Source organism: Hypanus sabinus, chromosome 18 (genome assembly GCF_030144855.1).
Source record: "Hypanus sabinus isolate sHypSab1 chromosome 18, sHypSab1.hap1, whole genome shotgun sequence".
Taxonomy (NCBI): Eukaryota; Metazoa; Chordata; class Chondrichthyes; order Myliobatiformes; family Dasyatidae; genus Hypanus; species Hypanus sabinus.
The window spans coordinates 60,633,921-60,646,529 of record NC_082723.1 but is presented as its reverse complement, the minus strand read 5'-3'; the positions used below and the strand labels follow the sequence as shown (position 1 = coordinate 60,646,529).

General features: G+C 40.9%; 1 protein-coding gene across 3 annotated transcripts in view; it reads right to left on the bottom strand.

The window, feature by feature from the left end:
• The window catches only part of dpp7 (dipeptidyl-peptidase 7), a 63,521-nt gene that overhangs the window by 6,058 nt on the left and 44,854 nt on the right, over positions 1-12,609 (bottom strand). The window lies entirely within an intron of this gene.

The following is a 12,609-nucleotide window of genomic DNA, read 5'->3' as shown; positions in this document are numbered from 1 at the left end:
TTGTTGAGAATAGACTTCTGAGAAAACAAATAAGCTGTTTGGATACATGTACAAATGGCAGGTTAAGTATAACAACAAAGTTGAGTATCACTTTTTGGTAGAAAGAATGAGGCAATATTAACTAAAGGGCTCAGACATGGAGACTTGCAGGTATGCATGATTATTGAAAGTGGCAAAGCAGATTGAGGAAGTAGATAAATTCATCAAACAAGATCCTACCATTTGTATAAACTGAAACATTGCGCAAGAGTAAGCGAGTCATGATGCTTCAGTTTTTGTTTTAGTCCTTTGGAAATTAACCTTTGGAAAAGTTAAAAGACACGTTTTCTACTTCAAGCCCCATGATGATGAAGAAAAGTAAAATCAAAAGCTGGGCAAGCAGCTGGCACAACTTGATTTCTACTGCTTATAAATAGAATTTTAAAATGGAAATAAAATAAATAAGGTAAATCCATAGTATTGACAGAAATCCAAACAACAACATTTGGGGAAAATTTGCATTCAACCTGACAATATTTCAATCAGTAAATTCTACTTACAGCAACTATTAATTTAATATGATCCAAATCTTCATCCATAAGCAAAGCCAAAATATTTTGACAAATAAAATTACCTTTGGAATGTTGAATACATTGTTTTAGTCACACTATGACTTTGGGTATCTAAACACTAATTGCATTTTGTCTGTGAACAAGTTCAGGCAAGTACTGCCAATAATTTAAATACTTCTCAAAGATAAAACACTAAGAGGAGCCAAGCTGCAATAAACCTTTGTGATCTGTATTCTAAACAATTCAGTTTAACTAAATGTTGAATCAATGTAGCAGAGACAAGCCAATGATATTCAATGTTAATAAGCAGGATTTCTGGGAGTTTGTGATTATTGGACATAAAAAAAACAAGTATTTGAATAATGCTATATGTTTACTCATGAAACAACTCCAAGCAGCAGGCAATATCAGCAACAAGTAATCTAATGGTTACAGAGCTTCAAGAGCCAGCAGTTGGACTGTGAATTAGTCAAACATGTGAATTAACATACCAATGCAACAGATAACCTGAACATCAGTATTTATTCCCTGAAGCATCTCAGAAGTATCTGATGAGTTTCGCTTACAACTGACACTATCATGACTATTATCAGAAATTTTTCAGTTACTGAAGTTCATGGTCACTATAAATGTCCCACCTTTAAAATATGGGACTAAATATATTCGTAGATTTAGCATGACTTTTTTCTATTTTTATTTATTGAGATACAGTATGGAATAGGCCCTTTGAGCCACACCACCCAGCACCTCTCAGTCTAAGCCTAGCCTAATCATGGAACAATTTACAATGACCAATTAACCTACTAACCGGTACGCCTTTGGACCATGGGAGGAAACCAGATGAAACCCACGTGGTCACAGGGAGATCATACAAAACTCCTCACTGACAATGGCAAGAATCAAGCAGGAAAGTCAGAGTAAGTAGTAAAAGAACTGTGCAGTAGAAGTATATTCTACCTTAGAAAAAATGTCTAACAGTTTCCTAAATTCATGATTCAAATACCTATCCTTGCAAGTTACTTGAGGGGCTCTTCCATTTGTGGGTAAGGAACATTTTGTGTGACATTACGCTGGAGACTAAAGCAGTCACCTTCCTCGTACACAACTTTATTCTAGCATCTGTGAGTAGATATCGTTAGAAAGTCGACATGACAATACTATCAAGTTAATTTATGTCACTGCAAGAAGGCTGAAATGTGTTAAATTTTATTTACTCAAACAGATTAGATCCTCCTTTAGAAATAATTGAAGATATATTAAAGGCAGCAGAGTGTTTGGTGGTCTGGTATGCAATTAAATTATGTTTCAGGTTTCTTGAGGAACATCTCAATCAGGAAAATTCCTTGGATATTTTCAAAATAAGTCAAAATTTGGACTAATGTTAAAAACAAAATTTTGTTCTTTTTATTTAAAAATTCTGTTTCTAATTCATTTGTTTATTGTGATACAGCGCAGAATAGGCTCTTCTGGCCCTTACCAAAACAATTTTTTTTTAACTCTTATTTTGCTAACTGGGACAAAACCACAAATATATATTAGAAAATCATCAGAACCTTGTGGAGCTGGATAAAACAGCAATGCAAAGTTCTAGAGAATGATGAAATGCAAGAACAGAGTGAAATGGAACTATTCAACTGTGCATCAAAATGCTGGAGAAACTCAGCAAGCCAGGTAGCAGCTATGGAAAAAAAAAGTACAGTCGACATTTTGGGCCGAGACCCTTCAGGACTGTAGAAAAAAATGATGAGGCGTAGATTTAGTAGTGAGCACGGGAGAGAGAAACACAAGGTAATAGGTGAAACGGGGAGGGAGAGGGATGAAGTAAAAGAGCTGGGAAGTTCATTGGTGAAAGAGATACAGGACTAGATAAAGAGAGAACAGAAGGCCATGGAAGAAAGAAAAGGGGGTTGGAACAGAGAGGCACGATGATCAGGTGAGAGAGGGGAAAAAGGGGATGGGGACTGGTGAAGGAGAGAGGACAGTGGTGGGGTGCCATTACCCGAAGTTCGAGGAATCAATGTTTGTGTCATCAGGTTGGATGCCACCCAGACGGAATAAAAGTGTGGCCTCATCGCAACGGTAGAGGAGGTCATGGGCTGACATATCGGAATGGGATTTGGAAATTAAATTAAAATCGGTACCCACTGGGAAATCCCACATCTAGCAGAGTGTAGGTTCTCAGTGAAACAGTCTCCCAGTTTCCTCATCTACCAACCCAGCAGCCTCCACGTCCAGAACATTATTCTCCGCAATTTCCACCATCTACAACAGGATTGCACCACCAAGCACATCTTTCCCTGCCCCAGCCATTTTATGCTTTCCTCAGGGAAAGCTCCCTACACAACTCCCTTGTCCATTTAACCCTCTCCACTGATCTTCCTCCTGGCACTTATCCTTGCAAACAGAACAAGTGCAACACTTGCCCCTACACCTCCTCCATCACTACCATTCAGGGCCCTAAACAGTCCTTCCAGGTGAGGTGACACTTCACCTGTGAGCCTGCTGGGGTCATATACTGTACTTTATCTGGTACTCCCGGTGTGGCCTCCTTTGTCACCAGTGAGACCTGACGTAGACTGGGGGAGCGTTTCACCGAGCACCTATGCTCTGTTTGCAAGAAGCGGGATCTCCCAGTGGCCACTCATTTTAATTCCACTCCACATTCCCCTTCCAATATGTCAATCCATGTCTCCTCTACTGTTGTGATGAGGCCACACTCAAGTTGGAGGAATACCACCTTATGTTCCGTCTGGGTAGCCTCCAACCTGATGGCATGAACATTGAATTCTTTAAGTTACAGTAATGGGCTCCTCCCCCCTCTCCTTCACCATTTTCCATCCCCTTTTCCCTCACTCATCTCGTCTCCTTGCCTGCCCATCACCCCCCTCTGGTGCTCCTCCCCATTCTTCTTTCTTCCATGGCCTTCTGTTCTCTTCTTTCAGACTCCCCCCTTCTCCAGCTCTGTATCTCTTTCACCAATCAATTTCCCAGGTCTGTACTTTCCCCCTCCCAGTTTCACTCATCATCCTGTGTTTCTCTCTCTCCCCCCTCCACTTTTAAAATCTACTCATCCATTTTCCTCCAGACCTGCTGAAGGGTCTCAGCCCAAAACGTTGACTACTTTTTTCCATAGATGCTGCCTGGCTTGCTGAGTTCCACCAGCACTTTTATATGTGGCTTGGGTTTCCAGCATCTGCAGATTTTCCTCATTTGCAACTGTGCATCAAAGTGGCTATGTCACAATAAGAACAGACTGAAATCTGGATGAAATGAAAAGAATTCAATTCTGCCTTGTTTCAGCAGTCAGCTTACAGAAATATGTTCAAGAAGTCTGAGTTAAGAAAACTGATTCCCAATGTTACAAATACCTTCAAGAAGCATTTAGTTAACCATTCTCGATTATAGTATACTTAACCTGTGATGACATTTGAATATTTGCAGATTCAGTCAACTGAAAATATGTAAACTCTCAAAGGCCATACAACATACAATAGTACTTGCAGTAATATCTGGTTGCAGATAAGACTATGAGCTGCTGGAGAAAACTGGGAGAAATGCATATTCCCCTGTACAATCATGGTGCAGTGGTTGTTAATTTGGTATTTGTAATAGGTGGACAAAACAGTTTTGATGTCACTGGAAATCAGCAAATCATTATAATTTAAAGAGCAAACATGAGGAAATCTGCAGATACTGGAAATTCAAACAACACATACAAAATGCTGGTGGAACACAGCAGGCCAGGCAGCATGTTGTGTGTGTAATTGTTATAACTTGCAATGTTACTGAATTCTTGTGCACAAATTTTAGATATTTCAAAAGTTATCCACTAGTTACAATGCTGTGCAACTCATGGGGGTGGGGAGAGCAAATTTAAAAGTATGGATTAGCTTCTGATTATATTGGAGTTGCCTCTGGGTTTGTCACTGTGGCACTAAGCCTATCGTGACTATAAGACCATAAGACATAGGAGTAGAATTGGGCTATTTGGCCCATCAATCTGCTCCACTATTTCATCATGACTGATCCCATTTTCCTCTCAGCCCCAATCTCGTCTCCCCCCGCCCACCCCATATCCCTACTTGACTATACTCAAGTAGACTTGAGAAACAGACTGTTCTTAGATGCTCTTGATGCTCTCCATGACTAGTGAGCAAGCTAGAGGCTGAATGGACTGCGTAATGAAATATTCAGCTTTTGTTTTTATAAAGTCCATACAGAATTTTGGCTTTTTATGAAATTGGTTAAGTGAATACTTATCCACAGCAGGCATGAATGCTGTGCCCATTCATGTTTCCAATCTGTAAATGTCATGTATTAATGCTATATCTCATTTCAGTGGGAACAGCCTTGTTAGGTTAAAATAAAATTAAATAACATGTATTTATTTATTTTACAAACCCATTACCAGTCAGGGAAATGTCATGGTAGTGCTCAATCAGGACAGACTGGAGAACTCATCTAGTGAGGCTTTATGGGTGGAACTGAGGAATAAGAAAGGTATGACCACATTAATGGGGCTACATTATAGCCCACCCAACATTCCACAGAATTTAGAGGAACAAATGCGCAGAGACACAGCAGACTTATGCAAGAAAATAAGATTTTTATAATAGATGACTTTAGCTTTCCACATATTGACAGACTCCCATACTATAAAAGGAGTAGATGGGGTAGTTTCAGGAAAATGTTTCAGGAAAATGTCCTTAATCAGTACACTGAAGTCCTAATGAGGGAGTGTGTAATATTTTATCTCCTATTAGGGAATGAGATTGGGCAAGTGATAGTTTATGTAAGGGAACACTTGGCATCTAGTGATCATAATGCCATTAGTTTCAAAGTAAATATAGAAAGATAGGTCTGGTCCACAGGTTGAGTTTCTAAATTGGAGATCTTCAAAAGTGAAACTTTCAGTACAAATTATATGTGCCCAACACACTAAAAAATAAGACAGTAGATTTTCAAGAGATAGAGGCCTTGGTTAAAAAAAGATAGGTGCATAGGAATAAATCAGCTACTTGAAGTGTGTAAGAAATGCAAGAGAATAACAAAGAAATAAAAGAAATCTTTAAAAAAAGGCACAAGGTTGCCCTAACAGACAAGCTGAAGAAGAATCTCAAGAGATTCTACAGATATGTTAATAGCAAAAGAATTGCAAGGGACAAAATTTCTCCTCTGGTAAATCAGCATGGTAATCTACGCAAGGAGTCAAAAGAGATGGGGGTGGGAGGAAGAGGGAAGAGAGAGATCTTAAATGGATTTTTTTTTGCATCTGTATTTACTCAGGAGACAGGCACAAATTCAAAAGAGGTGAGGCAAAGTAGAAGCAAGTTCATGGACCCTGAGGAGTTGTCTACCGTCTTGAGGCAAATTCGATACATCCCCAGGGCATAACAAGGTGTTCCCTCAGACCCTGTGGGATGCAAGTGCAAAATTGCTGGGGTCCTAGCAGAGATATCTAAATCATCCTTAGTGACAAGTGAGGTACCAGACGATTAGAGGATTACTAATGTTGTTCTACTAGTTAAGAAATGCTCTAAAAATAAAAACAGGAAATTATAGGCTAGTGAGTCAGTCATCAGTAGTGGAAAAGTAATTAGGAAGTATACTAAGGTACCATATATATCTGGGTATTAATTGGACTGATTAGGGATAGTCAGCATGGCTTTGTGTGTGGTAGGTCCTATCTAACAAATGAGTTTTTCCAAGGAAATTATCTGGAAAGTTGATGAAGGCAAGGCATTAGATGTTCCCTACATGGATTTTATCAAGACTTTTGATAACGTCCTGCATGGGAGGTTGATCAAGTAGGTTCAGTCACTTGGCATTCAAGATGAGGTAGTAAATTGGATGAGACATTGGCTTTGTGGGAGAAGCCAGACAGAGGTAGTAGATGGTTGCCTCTCTGACTAGAGGCCAGTGACTAATGGAGTGCTGCAGGGATCAGTGCTGGATCTGTCATCTACATCAATGATCTGGGCGATAATGTAGTTAACTGGATTAGCAAATTTGCAGATAACACCAAGATTGTGGGTGTAGTGGCGAGCATGGACGACCATCAGAGCTGGCAGCAGGATCTGGACCAACTGGGAAAACGGGCTAATAAATGGGAGATGAATTTAATGCAGAGAAGTGCACGGTGTTGCAATTCAGTAGGACCAAACAGGATAGGTTTTACACAGTGAACGTTAGCTCACTGAGGAGTGCAGGAGAACAAAGAAATCTGGGAATACAGCTCTATAATTAATTGAAAGTGGTGTCACAGATAGATAGGGTCGTAAAGAAAGCATTTAGTACCTTAGCCTTCATAGATCAAAATACTGAGTACAAAAGATGGGATGTTACGTTGAAGTTGTACAAGATGCTGGTAGGGCCTAATTTGGAGCATTGTGTACAATTTTGGCCATCTACCCTCAGGAAAGATGTAAACAAGGTTGAAAGAATATAATGAAAATTTATAAAGATGCTGCTGAAACTGGAGGACCAGAGTTATAAGGAAAGATTAAATAGGTTAGGACTTTATCCCTTGGAATGTAGAAGATTGAGGAGAAATTTGAGAGATACACATTATGAGGGCATAGATAGGGTAAATACAAATAGGCTTTTTTCACTAAGGTTGGCTGGGACTACAACTAGAGGGGTCATGAGTTAAGAATGAAAGGTGAAAAGTTTGAGGGGAACATAAGAGAAAAATTCTTCACTCAGAGGGTCTTAAGTGTGTGCATACAAGCTTGATTTCAATGTTTTAAGAGAAGTACGGATGGTAGGGGTATGGAGGGCTATGGTCCACTCGGGAGTAGTCAGCTTAAATGATCTGGTGCGGGCTGGATGAGCCAGAGGGACTGTTTCTGTGCTGCATTTTCCAATGACTCTATAAACCGAGCATCACCTGTGCATCAAAATATGGAAAAATGCATAATTTGCATTAATGATAAACACTACTTGGATAGCCAGCGCCTCTTCCCCAGGGCACCATTGATCAGTACAAGAGGACATGGCTTTAAGGTAAAGGGAGGGAAGTTCAAGGGGGATATTAGAGGAAGGTTTTTTTACTCAGAGAGTGGTTGGTGCGTGGAATGCACTGCCTGGGTCAGTGGTGGAAGTAGATACACTAGTGAAGTTTAAGAGACTACTAGACAGGTATATGGAGGAATTTAAGGTGAGGGGGTTATATGGGAGGCAGGGTTTGAGGGTTGGCACAACATTGTGGGCCGAAGGGCCTGTAACATGCTGTACTATTCTATGTTCTATGTAGTATCCAAGAATGTGCCACCACACATTCTGGCACCAACAACACAACAACAACTGAATACAAGCCCCTTGCCATCTTCCCACCTAATCATTGTTACAAGCCTGCGGTCATTTACTGAGACTGTTTCTTTAAGAGCAACTAAGTGAGGCGCGACTATGACATTTGGAACTCTCCTATGCCCACAAAGGTGGGTTGACCATCGGCACGCAGTGCATAACAGGTAAGTGACTGTCATTTTGTATAATCCATAGGAGTGGATTTTGGGATATCCTGTGGGACCATGTGTGTTAACCCATGCCTGGGTATGTTGTGGGGTAACCATTCAATATTCCTATGACAGGTCGCTTTTGATGCTAATTCATATGTCAATATGGACAGATTCTACAGACAAGATCTACAGCGGCTATTACTTTGTTTACTTGACATGGAACCTGTGGAATACTTCGTACTTACCTTCTCTTTCCATTACAACGTGGACTACAAATATCTCTCTCCCATCATTTATTACATGGATGACTGAACTTTCCTACTTTACGATCTCAACACTCTACGCCTTGTTCCCCCAAGCTTGATAGTTTGGGAGCTATACTTACACATATATACACATAACACCGTTAACTTTTGTTTATCTTGTTTAAGTTATAATATTATAAGCAGTTACTAATAAAGATGGGAGTTTTAACATTAAAACCTGACACGGAGGGAGGCAAAAGAGGTGGGGGGAGGGGTGGCACTGTTGATCAAAGATAGTGTCACGGCTGCAGAAAAGGAGGAAAACATGGAGGCATTGTCTACAAGGTCTCTGCAGGTGTAAATTAGGAACAGGAAGGGGTCAATAACTCTACTGGGTGTTTTTATAGACCACCCAACAGGGATATCGAGGAGCAGATAGGGAGACAGATTCTGGGAAGGTGTAATAATAACAGGGTTGTTGTGGTGGGAGATTTTAATTTCCTAAATATTGATGGGCATTTCCCTAGAGCAAGGAGTTTAAAATGGGGTGGAGTTTGTTAGGTGTGTTCAGGAAGGTTTCTTGACACAATATGTAGATAAGCCTACAAAGGGAGAGAATGTTCTTGATCTGGTATTAGGAAATGAATCTGGTCAGATGTCAGATCTCCCAGCGGGAGAGCATTTTGGAGATAGCGATCACAATGCTATCTCCTTTACCAAAGCATTCAAGAGGGATAGGAACAGACAAGTTAGGAAAGCTTTTAATTGAAGTAAGGGGAAATATGAGGCTATCATGCAGGAACTTGGAAGCATAAATTGGGAACAGATGTTCTTAGGGAAATTCTATGGAAGAAATGTGGCAAATGTTCAGGGATATTTGTGTGGAGTTCTCTGTAGGTAAGTTCCAATGAGACAGGGAAAGAATGGTAGGGTACAGGAACCGTGGTGTACAAAGGCTATGGTAAGTCTAGTCAAGAAGAAAAGAAGAACTTACAAAACTTCCAAAAACTAAGTAATGATAGAGATCTAGAAGATTATAAGGCAAGCAGGAAGGAGCTTAAGAAATTAGGAGAACCAGAAGGGGCCATCAGAAGGCCTTGGCAGACAGGATTTAAAAAAACCCCAAGGCATTCTACAAGTATGTGAAGAGCAAGAGGATAAGACGTGAGACAATAGGACCAATCAAATGTGACAGTGGAAAAGTGTGTATGGAACTGGAGGAAATAGCAAAGGTACTTAATGAGTTGTTTGCTTCAGTATTCACTGCGGAAAAGGATCTTGGTGATTGCAGGGTTGAGTTATAGCGGACTGAAAAGCTCGACCTTGTAGATATTAAGAAAGAGTATGTGCTGGAGCTTTTGGAAAGGATCAAATTGGATACGCTACCAGAACTGTGGGAGATAAGGGAGGAAATTGCTGAGCCTCTGATGATGATTTTTGCATCATCAATGGGGACAGGAGAGGTTCCAGAGGATTGCAGATGTTGTTCCATTATTCAAGGTAGGGAGTAGAGATAGCCCAGGAAATTATAGAACCAGTGAGTCTTACTTCAGTGGTTGGTAAGTTAATGGACAAGATCCTGAGAGGCAGGATTTATGAACATTTGGAAAGGCATAATATGATTGGGAATAGACAGCATGGATTTGTGAAAGGCAGGTCGAGCCTTACAAGCCTGATTGAATTTTTTGTGGATGTGACTAAACACATTGATGAAGCTAGAGCAGTAGATGTAGTGTACTGTATATGGATTTCAGCAAGGCATTTGACAAGATACCCCATGTAAGGCTTATTTGAGAAATCAACAAGGCATGGGATCCAAGGGGATATTTCTTTGCAGAATCAGAACAGGCTTGCCCACAGAAGGCAAAGAGTGGTTGCAGATGGGTCATATTCTGCATGGAGGTCGGTCACCAGTGGTGTGCTTCAGGGATATGTTCTGGGACCCCTGCTCTTCACGATTTTTATAAATGACCTGGATGAAGTGGAGGGATGGGTTAGTAAATTTGCTGATGACACAAAGTTTGGAGTGTTGTGGATAGTGTGGAGGGCTGTCAGAGGTTACAGCGGGACATTGATAGGATTCAAAACTGGGCTGAGAAGTGGCAGATGGAGTTCAACCCTGGTAAGTGTAAGATGGTTCATTTTGGTAGGTTAAATATGATGAATATAGTACTAATGGTAAGACTCTTGGCAGTGTGGAGGATCAGAGGGATATTGGGGTCTGAGTCCATAGGGCACTCAAAACTGCTACGCAGGTTGACTCTGTGGTTAAGAAGTCATACAGTGCATTGGCTTTCATCAATCGTGGGATGAGTTAAGGAGCCGAATGGTAATGTTGCAGCTATATAGGGTCCTCGTCAGACCCCACTTGGAGTACTGTGCTCAGTTCTGGTCGCCTCACTACAGGAAGGATGTGGAAACCATAGAAAGAGTGCAGAGGAGATTTACAAAGGTGTTGTCTGGATTGGGGAGCATGACTTGTGAGAATAGATTGAGTGAACTTGACGCTTTTTCCTTGCAATGACGGGGGATGAGAGGTGACCTGATAGAGTTGTACAAGGTGATGAGAGACATTGTTCATGTGGATAATCAGAGGCTTTTTTCCCAGGGCTGAAATGGATAGCACAAGGGGGCACAATTTTAAGGTGCTTGGAAGTAGGTACACAGGGGATGGCAGGGGTAAGTTAGTTAGTTGTTTTTTTTTTTAAACACAACGCAGAGAGTGGTGAGTGCATGGAATGGGCTGCCGGCGATGGTGGTGGAGGCAGATGCAATAGGGTCTTTTAAGAGGCTCCTGGACAGGTACATGGATTTCACCAAAATGGAGGGCTATGGGTAACCCTTGGTAATTTATAAGGTAAGCTCATGTTCAGCACAGCTTTGTTGGTTGAAGGGCATATATTGTGCTATAGGTTTTCTATGTTTCTAATGGGAATGAGAAGTGGAAATGAAATAGGCAGCCACTGGGCAATCTTGACTTTTGTGGGGAACAGCATCCTATCAGATGCTTGATGTAGCAGTCCCCAATCTACAGCAGGCGTCACTGATGTAGGGTTCATACAGGAACACTGTATACAATAGATGACCCAGACAGACTTGCATATGAAGTGTTGCCTCACCTGAAGGACTGTTAGGGGCCTGTATGGTGATGAGAGAGATGTGGTACACCTGTAGTGCTTGCCATAATTGCATGAATAAGTGCCAAGAGGGAGATGAGTGGGGAGGATTGACTGGACAAGAAAGTCATTTAGAGAGTGATCCCTTTGGAAAGCTATGAGGGAGAAGGGTGGAGAAGGAAAGATGTGCTTTGTGCTAGAATCCTGTTGGAGATGGCAGAAGTTACAGAGAATGACGTGCTGGATACAGAGGGTCTTGGGCTGGTAGGTATGACAAGATGTTCTATAATGGAAAGCCTCATCCTGAAGGGAACAGCATTTTTGCAAGTGACAGGGTAGAAAGAGGTATAGTCAAGATAGTTGTGAGAGTTGATAGTTATGTAAAAGATGTCATAAATAGCCTTGTCTCCAGAGATGAAGATGAAGAGATCAGCAAAGGGGAAAAACATGTTAGAAGTAGACCAAGTAAATTTGGGCAGAGTAAAAGTTGGAGAGAAAGTTGATGAAATTGACGAACTCAACATGGGTGCATAAAACAGCACCAATGCAGTTGTCAATTCCTTCTCCAGCCTTTTACCCCTCTCACCCATCACCTCCCAGTTTCTCACTTAATTTTCCCCCTCCCCCATCTTCTCCCGTGTGGTCTCATCTATCAAGCCTGAAATACTGATTGTTTATTCCACTCCACAGATGCTGCCCGACTTGCTGAGATCCTCTAGCATTTTATGTGTGCTGCTCAAGATTTTCAGCATCTCATGTTTATTCTAAGGTTGTACACCTAGACTGCTTATCAGTTCCCCAAAAAACTCAGTCTAGCCATTTTCTGCATTAGAATTCTCTAAATTGAGTAAATTGTCTTTTTGTTGCATTGACTGACACTGTGCTGGATACCTCACCCTAACTGCAGCCTAACTGACATTTTATGCTGTACTAAAGTTACTGTTTCACTTGGTTATATTCATGTATGGTTGAAAGATAATCAAACAAACTTGATCTTTTTCTACATCTCAGCCAATAAAGGCATCTGTGGGCACGCAAAAGAAATAAGATCTCAATTACTCTATATTTCTGAATATTCTGCTTTGTTTCCTGATAGGAACATACAAACTCAGTATTCTCAAAATTTCCACTTTTGTAAGTCTCCCAAATACCAAGCACAACTTGGCCTAGAAACAACCTGTCCCAACTCACTAACGCCAGACCCTTTCTGATATAATCAAAACTGACCTTTCTCCAA